Genomic DNA, 16,734 nt, shown 5'->3' with positions numbered 1-16,734 from the left:
AATCGTAAATTTCATTTGATATTAGGTCATAAACATACTGTTCCATGCTCAGGTTCCATTTTTCTAATTATTTTCGTAGAAATATGAATTTGCATAAATATCCACGGTCTTCCGATTAGAGAGAATAGTTGGTCCGTTATACTTGCGAATACTTTTGCCTCGTAATAGCATTTGTTAATCTTCTCAATTCTGCTGTGTCCCTCGAATTCTTTGTGAAGTCAATCTCTTGCTTTAGTTGTAACTAAGAGAAGAACTTTTAATGTTTCAGTATCAGTCACATTGATATTCGTAATTCTATAAGATTCTTAAAATTCCATATTTTTCAGTGGATCATTATAAAAAGTGAGAAGAACAACAAGACTAAATTATTTTTGTATATTCTTGAAATGAAATCGTTACCGTTAAATGTTTTGTAACTCTTCTTAGCGTTACGCATGACGTTATTTCTTGTCCACATTTTCACATTTTCACTGCTGCGATACAAAATTTCATGTTCATCGTTCATGCATAAAGAATTAAAACAGAATACCCTGTATCTTCTTCACCATTATAATTTCCCAATTTTTATATTCCAATCTGACTATCCTTTTGGCAATCAGAAATATATTACATATTTTAAGCAGATCATTAGAATAGAGTCAAGATAGTAAATCACGCGTAATAATATAAACGATGGTCTTTTTATTTCTCCCAAAAATGTAAGAAATTCGTTAACAATAAAAGACAGGATTGACTGTAAAACACAGTTTTGATATTTAAAATAGGCGCATTCGGAGGGAGTGTCGTTCACAAGCAGGATGCCGGTATTACGAACACCACAAGATTACGTGGACGTTTAAATGTGTGCACACGTGCGTACGTTTAGATTCCACGGATGAACAGGTTGTAGAACGCGAGGGTGTCCGAAATGCGGGTGCGTCGCGTTCAAGGGTTGACTATGGTGAAAGAGGGTCAACGAGACGGGTTCGTATGAGTCATTTCTCGTGGTCTGTCGTTACGGTGATATCGTCGGCGCGGAACGCCGTGAAAAACATCCGTCCGTTTTAATTCATCGCGTTGATTTGCATGTTAAATCCTTTCTCTTTGAGGTGTCGACGTAATTACACGTGCCACGTCGGCTCCTTTTATGTTTTATTGCGATCTGGCGAAAGACGCGACGCGAAAAACGTTCCTGTTCGCGTGAAAATGGTTGACAGTGTAACGAGGTGGAAGAATAATGAACGTACCGGTTAAAGATATAAGTTGTTATTAATAGAATGTAATTTAATTATGGAATTACAGATAGAGAGACGACAGGACGATCTTATTTCGTATTAAAATTTCCCTAGAATATTATGGCTTGATACATGATTTACTTGTGAAAATTAAGATGAAATAAAAAGATTGGCATTTAAATGTGAAATTTATAGAACAGTTTTGTTAATTAAGAAGTTCATTATTCTCAGTTTGTTTAGTTTTCAGGGTATGTGTACGATAGAAAAGATTTTTCCAAATTAGTAAACAGTAATAATATTTAAAGCTCCTTGTGTTTCACGAGCATATTTAGAAGTTTTTCGATTAACATAAGACGGGAGATCAATCCTCTTCAGAGAAAATTATTATGAATTAAAAGACTTCTGTGTAGTCATGGAATCTAATATATGTACGTATAAGTGTAAATTATCATTTATCGCGATTTATTTATGACGATACGAAGTCTATATGGGAACAGTTATAAACGAATTAAAAAAGAAGCATAAGAAATGATGAGACAGCCTGGTGAATTTTCAGGCAAGAATCTTTTGCAAATATTTTGTTTTATGTCGTATTTGAAGAGTAGGGATAATCTTTGGTTGATATATTTGACTGATATATAGCTTTCTTTGTTCTCCATATAAATATGATTTAACTTCGTTTTCCTTATACACAGTGGGCAAAAAGCAAACAATTTATATCATCTTAATCTTTTCAACATCGGCAAGACAAAACATCGTTATGTAATTTTTATTAAGACTGCTTATTACAATTTTTGTATTTTGTGTATATTGCGACATATGTGTACAGATATGATTCACTGCAAAGAAGTACGTAATGAGACTACATATACATGTGTCTTATTCTGAATAACTTAGTCTGTCTTTCTCAAATTTTATTGGATTATATCATATATTATCATACTATTGCGTTCGTCATAAAAAAAGGAATATATTATGAGAGGCTTAAAACGAAAATATCGCTTAATTATGAATTTATTTATCATATTAATCTTTGAAGTTGAAGAACGAATAAATATACACATATCTACTTTTATATGGAAAACACATTATAGGCAGGTACTTTATAGACGTCATATGACGCTAAGGAATTGAGTAACTGCATCACTCTTTTGTCAGATGTCAAATATGTGATATCAAATATCTAAATAATCTCATATAAAGAAGAAAATGATATAATAAATTTAGTTTATAGAAAGCTACGAACTGGTATAACTATAATTTTTTAATTAAATTTCACAAAATTTTCTATAATACACATAGTACGTTTATACAAATTTTCAACGGTAATGATCTAAATAATTTTTGAATCACCGTATATCATATCAAAATATTCTCTTTTACTCTCAATGTGATATTAATAGTAAGGAATCACCTTATAATATAAATGTAGTATATTTATCAGATTTTCTTCCTGTGATGTTCATATAATGTAAACTATACTAATATATAATAATATGATAGTATAAACGATTACTTAAAAAAACAATTCTGTTATTCATAATATCGGAGAAACCTCACGAAACAGCTCGTTTCCAGTGAATCATAATTTTCTATGAAAAAAAATAATTTTCTTCGCCTCGGAATGATGCAACGTTGTTACGGTCGGTCTCACACATGGTGAGTCATTAAGTCACCGTTAATAATATTGCGTCGATTAAAGAATAAAGAGGTCAATCGAAATGTAAAGAAGAGGACATCTGTGCTTTTTTTCCGGTCAATTCATGAATTTCTTCGAATTAAACCAGCTTGCTGAGATAAGATGGCGTTGTAGCTCTTGTGCAGCCTGCCTTCCATCATTTTGTATTCCACTAAACGAGGCGTCTGCGGCTACATTGCGGCTTTTGAATGTAAACTTCTTCCTGACATTTAATGCTTTTACGGTTCTGGTATTCATGCGATATAATTTGAGAAATTGTTATATCTAGACTGCGGCTTTCCCTGCTTTTACGAGAAATTTCCAGAGTCAAACATGCGCATAATATGCAAAACTGTATAAAATACACAGTGTGATATGTACTTTTTACAATAGGCAAAATCATTTTCTATCTAAATTCTATTTCTTTAATCGTATTTATAAAGCTATGAATCCGCATAAAATCTCATTTATGGGAAACTTCAAGCGTTATATAGCGTTATAGCATAATTTCTAATTAAATTCCACAAAATTTTGTATAATACACATGATACGTTTATATAAATTTTCAATGGTACTGATCTAAATAATTTTTTAATCACCGTATATCATACTAAAATATCTTCAAGCGTTATATAATTGAAATGCATTATAGGTAACAACATATAAATATCTAAAATGTAGAACGCACTCTTTATAATATTTAGCAGCAAAAATAATTCTCTGCTTAAATTGCGTTTTCATCAAAATAGTTCACAAAAATAAATACACGGTCTATTTATCGCTGTATATTCGATCAAAGCGATAGCCGGTATTTTGAAGATGGAAGGCAATAAAATTGGACGTGGTCGTTTATTGCGTTCGCGTTACGCGCATAGCCGCTCGAAATTAGTGGAACAATGTCGCGATCGAGTCCTTCTCGAAGCATGTCAGGAAGTCAATTTGTGGTTAGTCCAGCATGAAGCGTATTACAGTCATCAACGTTGAAAGTTCTAAAACGCGTTCCACGCGAAGGTTGAATTGAACGTGATAAAACGGGAATGTCGCGGTTGCCTTTTTTTTTTATTAACTTTTATTAGAGATTCCGGATAAATAAAGTTTTTACCTACGCTTTGTGGAAACTGTGTATGAACAAGATTTATCTGGTCCCGTTTCTTTGACACCTCTGCTTTTCTTTGTTATTTATTTTTTTTTGGAATTTATTTTTTTTTTTGGAATTTATTTTTTTTTCAAATATTCAACATTCCGAGTTGAACTTAGGATTCAACTTTATAATCTCGTTGTTTCTTTATTTTGCTTTTTTTTCTTCATTCTCTTATCTTCCTTTTTCATCTTTTTTACAAGATGGAAAGCTTTACGTGTAACTTTCGAGATAATGAAACCAACGTAGATAAAGAAATGGTATTTTTATGCGCTAGTTTACACATATTATTAGCATACAATTGTCCGGTGCCTTTATTTGAATTTCAAAAGACCGAATCAATCGAAAGTTTTACTTTTGATGGAAACTCAAATGAATTCGACGTTTAATTTTGTTATATTGGCGGCACGTTGTAGACAGTAGCCACGGCGAATACGTCAATCGAAAATACAAAATCGATTGTTCCTTCGCTCTCTTTTTCTACGAAAATCTTTGCTATGGAATTTTACATTCAGATAATTTCACATTAAAATTCTATACTGAAGTGTCATGATATTTTGTAGAATGTTCTGCGTGTTACATTTTTTTTTTAGAACCAGGCATCTTTCTTTTTTTATTTTTAGGTGCTATTAAACATAGGTCGAGAGAAGGGTTGAATAAGTGAAAAGGTCGACTTATTTTTCGAGCAATAATTTTTCTTTCCAGAAATTACACTTTGTTTTTAATATATTGTTATATTACTAATTAATGTTAATTTTATATTACTACTTACTAGTTACTTATTGATATTATAAAACTATTATGTATATCATATAAGGGTAGTAACTTTTGTGTCGTAGTGTGATAACTTTTAATAAACTATTGCATGAACGAAGTAAACACACTCTTTTCCGAATGTAATCGAATTCAGTGATAAAAAAAGTGTCGTATCGGAGAAACCAAACACAGAATTTAGAAGACTATCTTATCAATAAAAAAGGCGTGTACGGGACCATGAAAAATCACGATGATGCAATGTTAAAAATTTTGGAAGTTATATTAACCTATAGCGTTTCTATAACATACAATAGATAAATTTTCCTTTTTTTTTTTATAAAATTCTTGTAATTTCTATTCCGTTGCTAATATCGATCTAAAAATGTAGTACGGAGTTAAGAATATCTGTATTATTTTATGTATTATGTTTTATTTAGTTAATCGATTAGATTTTATAAGTACTATCGTTAATTAGTAGACTGCGAATTTTTATACATTCGTAGGAAATTTGAAAGTGCCAAGTTGCACAGAATGCGTGTGATATGAAAAATCGCGCAAGAATTCCAAAGTATAGTGTTTTCTATAATATAGTATAGTATAGTGCTTGGTAAAACAATTTTCTTGTGCTTTTTTAATTATATTCCTAAAAGTCGGAATTTTCGTAAAGATCCGCAGTCTATCAATTAGCGTTAACAAAAGAAAAAACAAAAATTCAAATAATCCGAAGCTTCTCGTATTATTCCTTTCTCGGAAAAGTAATTCTTCTCTCAAAAGAATTTTCATCTCTTTATGTGGCACGTGCTAGTTACTTATTTACGAAAAACGTAAACGTTCGCAGGGGAAACGAATCCGCGCGTCTAGATGTGTTCGACAGAGGCACATCTCATTGTGCAAGATTCTGTGAATCGGCGAACTGTTCGCGATTCTACGAATGGCGGTCGCGATGGCACGATTCGCACGTACTCCATGAAATCATTGTCTAGTCTCAGCGTATTATTTTTACACACTGCAAGATGTTTTCCGTACGTGGTCGCTTTGTCTTCATCCCATGATCTCCCTTTGAGCTTTTGCATAACCGTTTGCTATAACGTTACGTGTCGAACGAATGACATTTGCCATGAAATTTGGCTAATTTGTAACAGAAATATTCCGTCGGAGCTGTAAACGAGAAAAATCGTATTAATGAAAAAAAGAGAAGAGAAAGAAACATTGCGTTTATTTTGTTTGGAACGTCGAAATTTACTACAAACATAAAAGCGTTAGAATACAAGGGTATTTTAGAGTAGTACGTGTACAAGAATACATGGAGTATTTACATTTGGCAGAACTTCACATAAAAACGCATGAATTATCATAACTGAATTGATATTTTAATTATGAAATAATATAACGAAACAGGATCTGCAGTGTAAAGAATACAACGAATAAGTCAGAAGATTATAAAAAATTCAGTCGCACTAAAATTATTTTTGACGCACTTTGTCATCTTCCACGAGACAGAGTTTTCAATCTAAGAAAAATCCTAATACGTTTTTAATCTGACAATGAGCAGAAATGAAAGCACAGTTTTCAGATCAGTCCGATTAATTGCAGCGTCTAACTAAACTGATAATACCTAGGACAGAGATATTGTTACACGCTAATTCTAATCGGCAGACAGTACGGGTTCAATCAATTATAAATATCGCCGATGTATTTTTACACAACGCCCGTTGGTGAGTTGACACGTTAACGAGGGTCAATCAGAATTTACCGAATTAAAATGGTGGGAGGTGGCACGATATAAGAAAGCGTCGGTCAAATGGAATCACTCTTAAACATTAAAGCCGAAGTATAAAATATTTTAGGATCAATAGTATTCTCCCTGTCTCGTCTTTTGTTCCGGAGAAAATAAAACCATCGTTGCGTATAGTTTCGTACGCTGTTGCACAATAACGATGACATTTCGTCCTGAACGGTTCGTTAACGATAAAAATGGAAATCCCCTTGTTCATGATAAACCGTATGATTCGAGGTAGATTTTTAAGTAGAATAGCGCACCAGTTTCCTTACTGTTATCAGGATTTATTTGATTCGTCGTCGTATAGAAATATATTATAAACACTATGAAGAGACTTAAATAAAGAGGAGAGATACTAAGAAAGATTAGTCATGAGAATGAAAATATGTAAGCGGAAAGTATCCTTACGTGAAATAAAAAAAAGAAATAGAGGAAATGATTAATATGTTTCTTGTGATTATTTCGGGACCTAAAACCAAGAATTGGAATTTTGTGTGAGTATAAGAATAATTCTTAACTAACTTTTACTTTAAGCAAATCTAAGTTTGATGTGATTTATTGATATATAAAAATAATTTATGTTGGTAAATTATATACTAATCTAAATCGTTTCTTAAGTTGATACACTAATAAGATTAATGAGAAAATTATTATAAATGTTTCGTACAACTTTTTATCCCATTCTTTTTAATTATTGGTCACATCGACATCTAGGTCATTAGCGACAAGTTTGCTTCTTCAGTTTACTATAGTTAAATTTCTTGGTGGAGTTGAAGCTCCTTCAAGTTACTTGCATCTTTGATGTCGTTTTTTCTATACTAAATTCGAATATTAATTAAATTATTCAATTTATAAACAAAATAACGTAATGAAGAAGTATAGGATTGTAATTAGATTGCGAACTTTCATGCAAATTCATATTTTTGGGGATATAATTGGAAAAGTAGAACTTGAGTAGAAAATTGTTTTACTTATCAAATGTTGTAAAAAGGGCTGTTTTCACATCATACGCATTTTGTGCAATTTTATACTTTCACATTTCCTATAAATGCATAAAAATCCTCAGTATAGAGCTAGGTGAATTTAATACTCTTAAATACGAATATTCACAAAAAAAAAAAAAAAAAAAAAAAAAGAAAAAAGGAACAGCATCTGTATGTTCACAATTTGACTAATACGGTTAAAAAGTTATCGGCTTTTAAATTTTTATTCAACGATAATTTTTTTTTAAAGCGTGAGCGAACGAAAATTCTGGGTGAACAATCGTGGACAATCATATTCCACTTAAAAATCAATAAAAAAGTTTATGGGATGGCGATGTCAAATTTTTTAAAATTTTCATTTGGTGATAACTTTTTTTTTGTTTTAATGACTGATAGAAGAAAATTTTGGTTACAGAAATGTGGTCAAACGAATGCTGTCTCTTCTTTGTAAAAATTCGCATCTGGCGGTGCTAGCTATATACCATACGCATTGTGTGCATTTTTGCATCTTCAAAATTTCCACAAATGCACAAAGAAAATTGAATAAGGCGCTATAGCGTTATGGTCGAATCTGTGGTAATATTTTAGTAGTTGTAGCGTTTCTTCAGACCCACAAAGTGAAACGGTTTCTTGAATAATTCCATGGCCGTCTGCATGATAGAGCTAAAGGTTCATTTTAGAAAATGGTCGCGTGCCGTCGTTCACGTACACTCGCTCGCCCGTCTTGCGGAAATAACAACGTCTGCGTATACACGTGCTATTAATTGCGAAAGCAGCGTCAACGCTCGTGTATAATAATTTTCAGCTCGCGTGGATGGCCACGTCTGACAATTTCAGCCGTGTTTTATTGCGATAAGATTGAAGTACGCGTTACCGTATATCGATTGCGATAAGAACGCATCTGGGTACATTCGCCTGGATTTTAATTGGTAAATATCGGATTGACTCGCGAAAGAGAAGATCCTACGAATACAAACATTCGCCTGGATTAATATTTTTATTTCTTTTCATCCATATTGTCTATACCTTTTTTTTTACATTTTTTCACGATATCTTGAACTATCATAACGATGTTATCTATGTTATACAGATTATCCGTATTATAGATAGAATACGTCGGTGTTTGCTAAATTGAAAATTATTTCGAAAATTATATTTGTTATCGAAGAGTATTGCGTTAAGATTAAGCTTCCAATTATTGTGTGAAATGAACAATATGTTTCTAATTACTATATAAATGTTCATCGTATGTATTCATTGCATAAATAATGCAGTCTTGATTGAAAAAATTACAGGTAGTCGTTATTTAATTTTCATAGTTGTGGGTGTTTGAATTTGAATCATTTTTAATTTTCAAATTTCAAATTAGTTTAAGCAGAGAGCAGTAGTGAGAGAGAAAGAGAGAGCGAGCAGTGATTTTGCTTCTCAAGTTCATCTACGTATCATATTTGAAATAAATTTTTAAATAATTAGAAAATTCTCTGCAATTCAATTATACGCGATATTAACGATATTGATGTTTTGTTTTTAAAATATGCATGAATAAGCATCTTATCTTCAGTTTTATCAATTTATAGGTTTAAGCTTTAAGCTATGCGGCGGGAAACTAATTCGCTGTTAAAGCTTACGAGCTAATTATCTAATATTCCTAAAAAGCGCTCAAAGATTCCATCGTTAAATTAGATAATACGAGGTTCGTTTTAAATATACATACGTATCTACATATGTCTCATTTATATACGTCTCATACAAAATGTGATATTATTCCTTTATTCCTCTTTATCCAGCACCATTTACCAAGTTGTCAATAGTTTTTCATTTAGAAATTTTAATCACGCGATAAATTTTCAGACCCTCGACAAGTTATGAAACTCTGTTATAGTAAAATTCAATGTTGGCCGTAGAAACGGGTCTCGTGGACATTGGACATTTCAGGAACTACGTGCTGGCAAATAAAGTATCGATGGAGGAACAATTCTCTTGAAAACTTTTATTTCGTGTATCTTCCTAATAAATAAATTTACGAACTGTCTTAATTTTTCCACATTTTCATTAGAAAATAATAAAGTATATTTCTCTACCATTTATAATAATAGAATGTTTTTGATGCAATTAGTATAGATTTAGATGTTTGCGAATATTATCCATATTATTGCGAATATTTCCCATATTAATAAAACTGTTTTCCAGAGCATAAATATTTAATTAATCTGAATTGAAATGTTTTCGTATTTTAACACAACGATTTGTAACGTGTACCTGAATACGCATAGATGATTATAATTATATTAATAGACTGAAAAGAAATACGTATACGTACAGTCACGTTTCTATTTAAATAAAAGTCAACAAGAATTTTGCGAAAATTATATATGTATTTTTAGCAATTATGAAAACGATAAATCTAAAAGTCATGAGCAACGTGAGTTGCAGTGTCTCATGTCTCTTTCTCGAAACAAGTTAATTTGTCGCAAAATAATTCAATTCTTGATATATTGCTGCGACAATCAAGCTGTCAACGATAATGATCTCCAAGGTACCGACGAATCTCTTGTAACAATAGCGGTTACCGACCTACATAGTTGTAAGCCGTGGAAGAGGGCGTAAACTTGTATAGCTAGAAATTAATCCCGGTGTGTGTGATCGTACGACAATCATTGTTCCACCGGATGTTATTTATAAATACGAACGTGTGACGAGAAATTTGTATAGAAAGTATGCCACTCTCGTTTGCTCTTTTATTGAAACATTGAGCTAGTCTGCGTACTAGTACGTATTGAGTTGCCGGATATGTCTGAAACCTGTTCTATCATGAATCATAAATTTTATTCGGTTAAACTTCGTTCTGGTGCATCATTTTCTTTTAAATTTTGTTTGCAGCTTCTGATAGCACTCGATGAATAAAGACGAAGTGTAACAGTTTCGAGTCCAGCAATCCGTTGGTGTAGAAGTTATAGCCGATAGATGAATCGATTTGGTAAATATCAATTTGAGCAAGGGTTGGGCAAGGTGTTGACAGAAAGTAACTGTGTATAAGATAGAGTAAGCCATACACGTAGATAGTAGACTAAATTTACCAAACTTCAACAACGCATGACTTTTGAACCAATGGATTTGCTTCTATTCGTCAATTACTATCAGACTATGTAAACAAAATTTTTTTAAATGTGGTGCCACAAATCGAAGTTTATCCCTTTATTCCGATATTTTGCAATAATATAATTGAGCCAAATAAATATGCGTCATTCTGTTCAATAATTTCCGTTAGCGGTTGGGTAATGCCGTTATTCCAATCGTGTAGAATCGTTGTTGTTTCTGAATAAAGGCGTGACCTCAGAAAGATTCGTGGATTTATCCGACAACCCAATATATTAACGTGAAACACGAACGAGATCGTATAACGGTACGATTTGTGGAGTAATACTTTTCTTTAGAATTTTATACTCAATTGCTGAGTTTCATAGCAAAGAGTGATGACGTTTACACGTGCACAAACCGTACAATTTTTTCGATGAAATACTAGAACATAGAAATTCTCGTGTGTCTACTACGCCACACGTATGAACTATGAAAATTCGATTTACGTACCAGTATACCGACATTCGAATTCGATGCGCAACATTACAAATATCGGATCTCGAACGAGTCTGCAACGTTTCAGATTTGACGAATGGTGTACATTCTCATGGGTTTCACGCATACTTTCATAAACTTTCAAGTCGATCACGGTCGCGCGATCGCATGCCAATAGATGAATAATTTTCAACGAGATTCAGTGTTCAGGTTTGTGTGCAATAGCTGCGATCGTTGCTCGCCGTTGATCCGTAATATATTACGGTTTCGTGTACTTCCGTCTGCACCAGGTTTTGAACTCGAACTGTGACTGCTGATAAACTAGCGCTGAAAAAAGTCGCACGTGCCGTATTTGGCAGAATGTCTGGCGAGTACATTCGCGTTCGATGAGTTGTTTTGCGATTCTCGCACAGATATGAAGATAGCGCGTGAGCGTATCAAGAAAGCGATATAAAGTAGCGAACAAAAAGTAGTTTAAGTATAAGTGGTACAATAAATACCATAATCTTACAAAACAGATTGTATTTGATAAGAGCACAAATATAGTACGATATATGTTATATACTCTAGAGAAATATCTTACACAAAAATTACTAATGTGTGGATATACACATATAAATTATTTAGTAAACTTCAAACTCTTTTTGGTTCGCTACTTTAAAATTCCCGACTCGAACTCTTCTAGTAAATATGCAAATGCAACAGCAATCAACGATCGACATCGGTGTGCATGCATGATTAAACATGGACAAAAGGGTCTCTATGCAACGTTCTCTTTCTATCGCCATATCGCATCCACTTACATGGTAACATATGACTGGCGTATTTCATATTTGTATCTTTATAGCAATTTTCGAGAATCGAGGATAGTGGGAAGATAAAGTTAATTATTTTAAACAATTTCGAACCGAGAAACGTTTATTTAGAAGTCGACATTCGCATTTAATGAGCTACGATTTTAGAGAATCAAGTACGCTATACATTGGTGTATAAAGGAAATCTAGTAACTTAATGATGCAAAAAAAGATAATGATTTATGCAGGTATTGGTTGATTTAGTAGGTAGATTTCTTCCAGCTAGTTTTCATCGAATTAAAATATGTAATTCGAATGGCGATGTAGCTTGACAAGTTTCGAAACTCGACTTCCTCGAAAATGAAATGTTATGCTTGATTTTTGTATTATTTTGAACTGGTATACTGGTCTACCAAGAACTTAGATCCATGATATTATATTTTTGTATGAAACTTATTGAATGTATCAAATATCAGTGTGCCATAAATTCTGACCTGCTTGTATTAATTACATAATTCTGATGTCGTTTTTCGTATGTAGCCTGTACTGAGTTCGATTGTTAAACAATATTGAATCGAAGGATGTTAATTTCTAGGTCAATCGTTTTTCTGTTTTTAAATTTGGCATTAGTCCAAGAGGAAACGAGTTGGTGGCAGTTTTAGTTACAGATCGATGTCTTTTTTTGCTATCAGTGATATTAAAGTACGAATCATCGCGAATTATTTTTACATAGAAATTTATGCTTTCAATAAGAAGATCAATCGATAAGCGAAATTGTTTACGTATTATAAAATAAGAAGCAGAATGTGACATTTAATATTACGTATCGTTGTAACGACGTTCTGATCTTACTTTACCATTTCTTTTCCTACTTAAGAATTTCTTATGACAAATAAACAATAGTATTTTAAAAATAGAATAGAAAATGTATGTAATGAAGTTTCATAAACAGAAAGGATAAGAATAGACTTAAATTTTGTTGGGAAAATAAATCGTGTATCTTATCTTATAGGATAATATTCGATGAATTAAAAGCTTTCAAAGAGTAAAACAAAAGTTAGTTAGAAACTAGTTAAATAATTCTTGCCAAATCAATCAAGAATTTGTTTTCAAAAATGTCTTTATTATTGAATGAGGAATTAGGGGAATGTGTAATTTTATTGCATCACAGGAGACATTGTAACGTCGTTCAAAGAGGTAAATATGTAGTCGTCAATTATTTAGAGCTTAATAGTCCCGGAGAATTGCATTGCGAGATTAGTTGGACATGTTACGCGTCATACCAGTAACAGGGGATCAAATACAGATGACATCAGATCCGAGAAACCCAATAAACACGATCTGCAACATAGTATAGATCACGGTTCAGATTATCTCGGATTCGTAGAACATAATACGAACGACCTCAAAGTGCATGAGATGCGATATTGACGATTAAAAAGTAGTAAAGCACTGCACAGACGATTTAACATATGTAGACAGAATACGATACAGATTGTATCAAATAGGTAGAATCACGTTTTTATTAGCCTAAGATATGTACAAATTGATTTATCCTACTATACAATGCAGCTCCACTTAGTGGAACGAAATTTTAATTGATGCTCGATTAAATAAACATCGACAACTGATTCCACTTATCTGAACATGAACTCTTACACATATATGTAAATTGATATATATTTAATGTAATTGAAATGAGAATCCATAATTTCAGTTCTACGGACTGTTTGACCTCTGATGGATTCAAATAAATCAGATTTTATCGTAGATGGTATTTGGTGGGCGGGCAAAACAGCATGAATCAAATATTTGTAAAAATATTCGGATAATTACGCTGATATACATAAATATATTCGAGGTGTATTTAAAAAGTAATCGATCTGTTTCTATAAAAATGTTTACATTTCATTTAATGAAAAATGTACAGCGTTCCCTTCGAAATAGTTCTCTTGAGAAATTATACACCGCCGTAGGCGGCTGTTCTTTCTCCTGAAAGCAGTGCTGGAATTCTTCTATCGAAGCTGCTTTTAGTTGATCGGTTACAGCCCTTTCGATGTTGTTCACGGCTGCAAAAAGATGTCTCTTAAGATGGCTTTTGATTTTTTGAAAAAAAGGAAAAGTGACAGGGACTCAAACGAATGACACTTGCAACCGTAAGAATACGTTTGCTGGTCAAAAACTCGTTTAGATAGTGCAGTGTAAGATGCTGCTCGATGCGTTGCTGTCCCTTTTACATAACGCGTTACTGAAACACACTTTTATAAAAGTCGCCGCGAAATCGCTCGCGTTAGCTAAATCGAGTTAAAATTAATGACGATAGAGATATACATCTGAAATAATATTGCAGCATTGGTACAATGTTGAGGATTTCCAAGAATTAAAATCTGTCTCATTACTGTTTAAGTATGTACATCTTGTACATACTTAATAATATGTATTCCATATCGCTGTCCTTTGCTTATGATTCTAATAGTACAAGCCAATTTCAATTCTCTCCCGCTCTTTTAGTTGATATTTTAATATTATAATATATGTCAAAAATACAGCGTAAAGGTAGGAAAAACAAAAACAGTATCAGTTGAATTATACTATATTGTTCCTGTCTATCAGCGATATAAAATACAGCTTGAGTTCTTTGTTCTTGCACTCTACCGTTTCAACATGGAAGAAAAGTACATAATAACTAATCTAAGTACTTAATTTCGTAATTAAAACATACCTTACGAATTTATAAGACTCGCAATATTCTCGCCTCATGAGAAATCAAATAGCGTTATCGGCGGAAGCGGAGCATAAAAAAACATGTGTTTCGTATGTCGAAATAACTCGAGACGAAAATGTTGCTTATAAATTATCACGTTTATGTCGACAATATCGATACTAATTGATCGAACTCGGATCCATTTGGCAAGCTCCGTTACATCTCTAACATCGTCTCAAGTTACCATTTTGACATATGGTTTGACGTATGCTTTCTTATGCTTGATCGAATCCGCGATAACTGATATTTTTGATAACGTTATTTGATAACTGATAACGTTATTTTGTTTCTATCGGCTATATGTCCAGTATATTGTAAACACACTCGCTTATGATGTATTACATTTCAAAAATTATATCAGTTTGAACAGAGAAAGGGAATACTGTTACGCGAGAATAGTTTCTCAAGAACAAGGAAACATAATTGCGCGTAATATACTCTATGAGTCATTAAACACCTGACTTATAGACATGAGAAAACCATGCACTGGAGTACTATTGTACGTATTATACGATAATTTTGAAGATTCGATGTAGTTTCTTACTCTTCTAAGTTGTCCTATTTTATAGTTGCTGAGTTCTATGTAAGATAGCAGCTTCACTTTGTTTTTGTTAAATAGTATAATTGTATTGATTAATTATTACAATGTTGAAAAAGTTCACTTTGTTTTTTATCTAAATTATTTCTTGTTATCCTGATCTCGTCGTATTTAATTAATCATCACAGTTCTCATACGCGATTTCATTCATACCTTTATCTCGTATTTTTTTCATATATTAACGCAAAGTCATAATTTTCCTAACATTTAATTTACTAATTGACTGTCTGAAAGTTTACCTTGTTTTTCATCGAAATTTCTTCGATTATCAAATTCTTTTGTCTTTTCACTCTACCAATCTTATCGTTTTCAAATAAAAGTCTTCGTTCATATCTCTATCTCGTGCTGCTCTTACGTGTTAATTCAAAGTCATCATTTGCTAACATTGAATTTATTAGGCCATTACCGTTCTGATCTTAAAACTGGAGGTCACAAGGTTATTAACACTAATGCATTGGAGCCAGCATACTTGCCTCATCGATATCAGATAAGAAAAGACAAACAGTACGTATTAAAAGATACTTATTTCATTTACTAATTCGCCATCCTCATTTACATACGGTAAAAACAAATTGATTCTGCTTAATCACATATATCACGAAATATAATTTCTCACTCGTTCGACCATAAATCGAGCAAATTGATTCTTACATCACCACCTACTTAATATTAATATTTAATAATAAGTACTAATATTTTTCTCTCGTTCGACTATATATCGCTGTTTTTCCAGTTACTTTTCATACTTGTTAATGATTCGTGTACAGAGAAGAGGCTCGGAGCAAATCATTGAATCATCTATTAAGACAATCGCCTGTTTTATCAGACGTAACCTTCGTCAACGACGTGTTTCCTCGATTTCTAGGTAGCATAGTGTCACGCTAGAGTTAAAACTCACGTGCGTGCACCGCGGTCGTGAATAGTGGAACAAGTTGACTACGGGAAATCCCATAACTTTTGCATTTTTTCTATTCGCATTAAAACTGCACATTAAAAGAGATTATGTTAGTTTAAATTACAAAATTGTAATTTGCTCCTTAGATAGAAAAGAACGAGTTTACTAAAGTCGGAAGAAATGACGTGTAATTTGCTGGGAACATAAATTTAGTACCTGGCGAAGATTAGACACGTGCTTTTAACGCGTAGACAATTTTAAAAACAATTTTAAGCAGAGAAATTGTAACAATATTATTGTACGTATTTTTGAATTCTACAAACGATAACTTCTAGAAATATGTAATAAGATTCATTCTAATACTGAGGTTGATTCTTGGGAAACTGTTTGAACTATACGGATTAAGTATAGTACATGATTTATCGAAGAAATCACGTAAATCACGGTTAAAACTTTGTTTGGAAAAATATTATCGTGTAACTAACCCAATAATTCTTCTTTATTAATATCTGTAGAAAACAGTGGATTTTGTTCGTCCAAACCATAAATCTGGATTTCCTA

The 16,734-nt window shown here is 32.5% G+C and overlaps 1 protein-coding gene and 1 long non-coding RNA gene across 3 annotated transcripts in view; both read left to right on the top strand.

Moving 5' to 3' along the window:
* The window catches only part of LOC126915276 (lateral signaling target protein 2 homolog), a 45,936-nt gene that overhangs the window by 6,054 nt on the left and 23,148 nt on the right, over positions 1 to 16,734 (top strand). The window lies entirely within an intron of this gene.
* Positions 539 to 12,925, top strand: LOC126915312 (uncharacterized). The gene is made up of 2 exons (XR_007710160.1): positions 539 to 9,242; positions 9,401 to 12,925. It is a non-coding gene; the product is annotated as an uncharacterized LOC126915312 (long non-coding RNA).

This window comes from Bombus affinis, chromosome 4, assembly GCF_024516045.1.
Source record: "Bombus affinis isolate iyBomAffi1 chromosome 4, iyBomAffi1.2, whole genome shotgun sequence".
Lineage (NCBI taxonomy): Eukaryota > Metazoa > Arthropoda > Insecta > Hymenoptera > Apidae > Bombus > Bombus affinis.
This window is presented reverse-complemented; position numbering and strand designations above follow the sequence as displayed.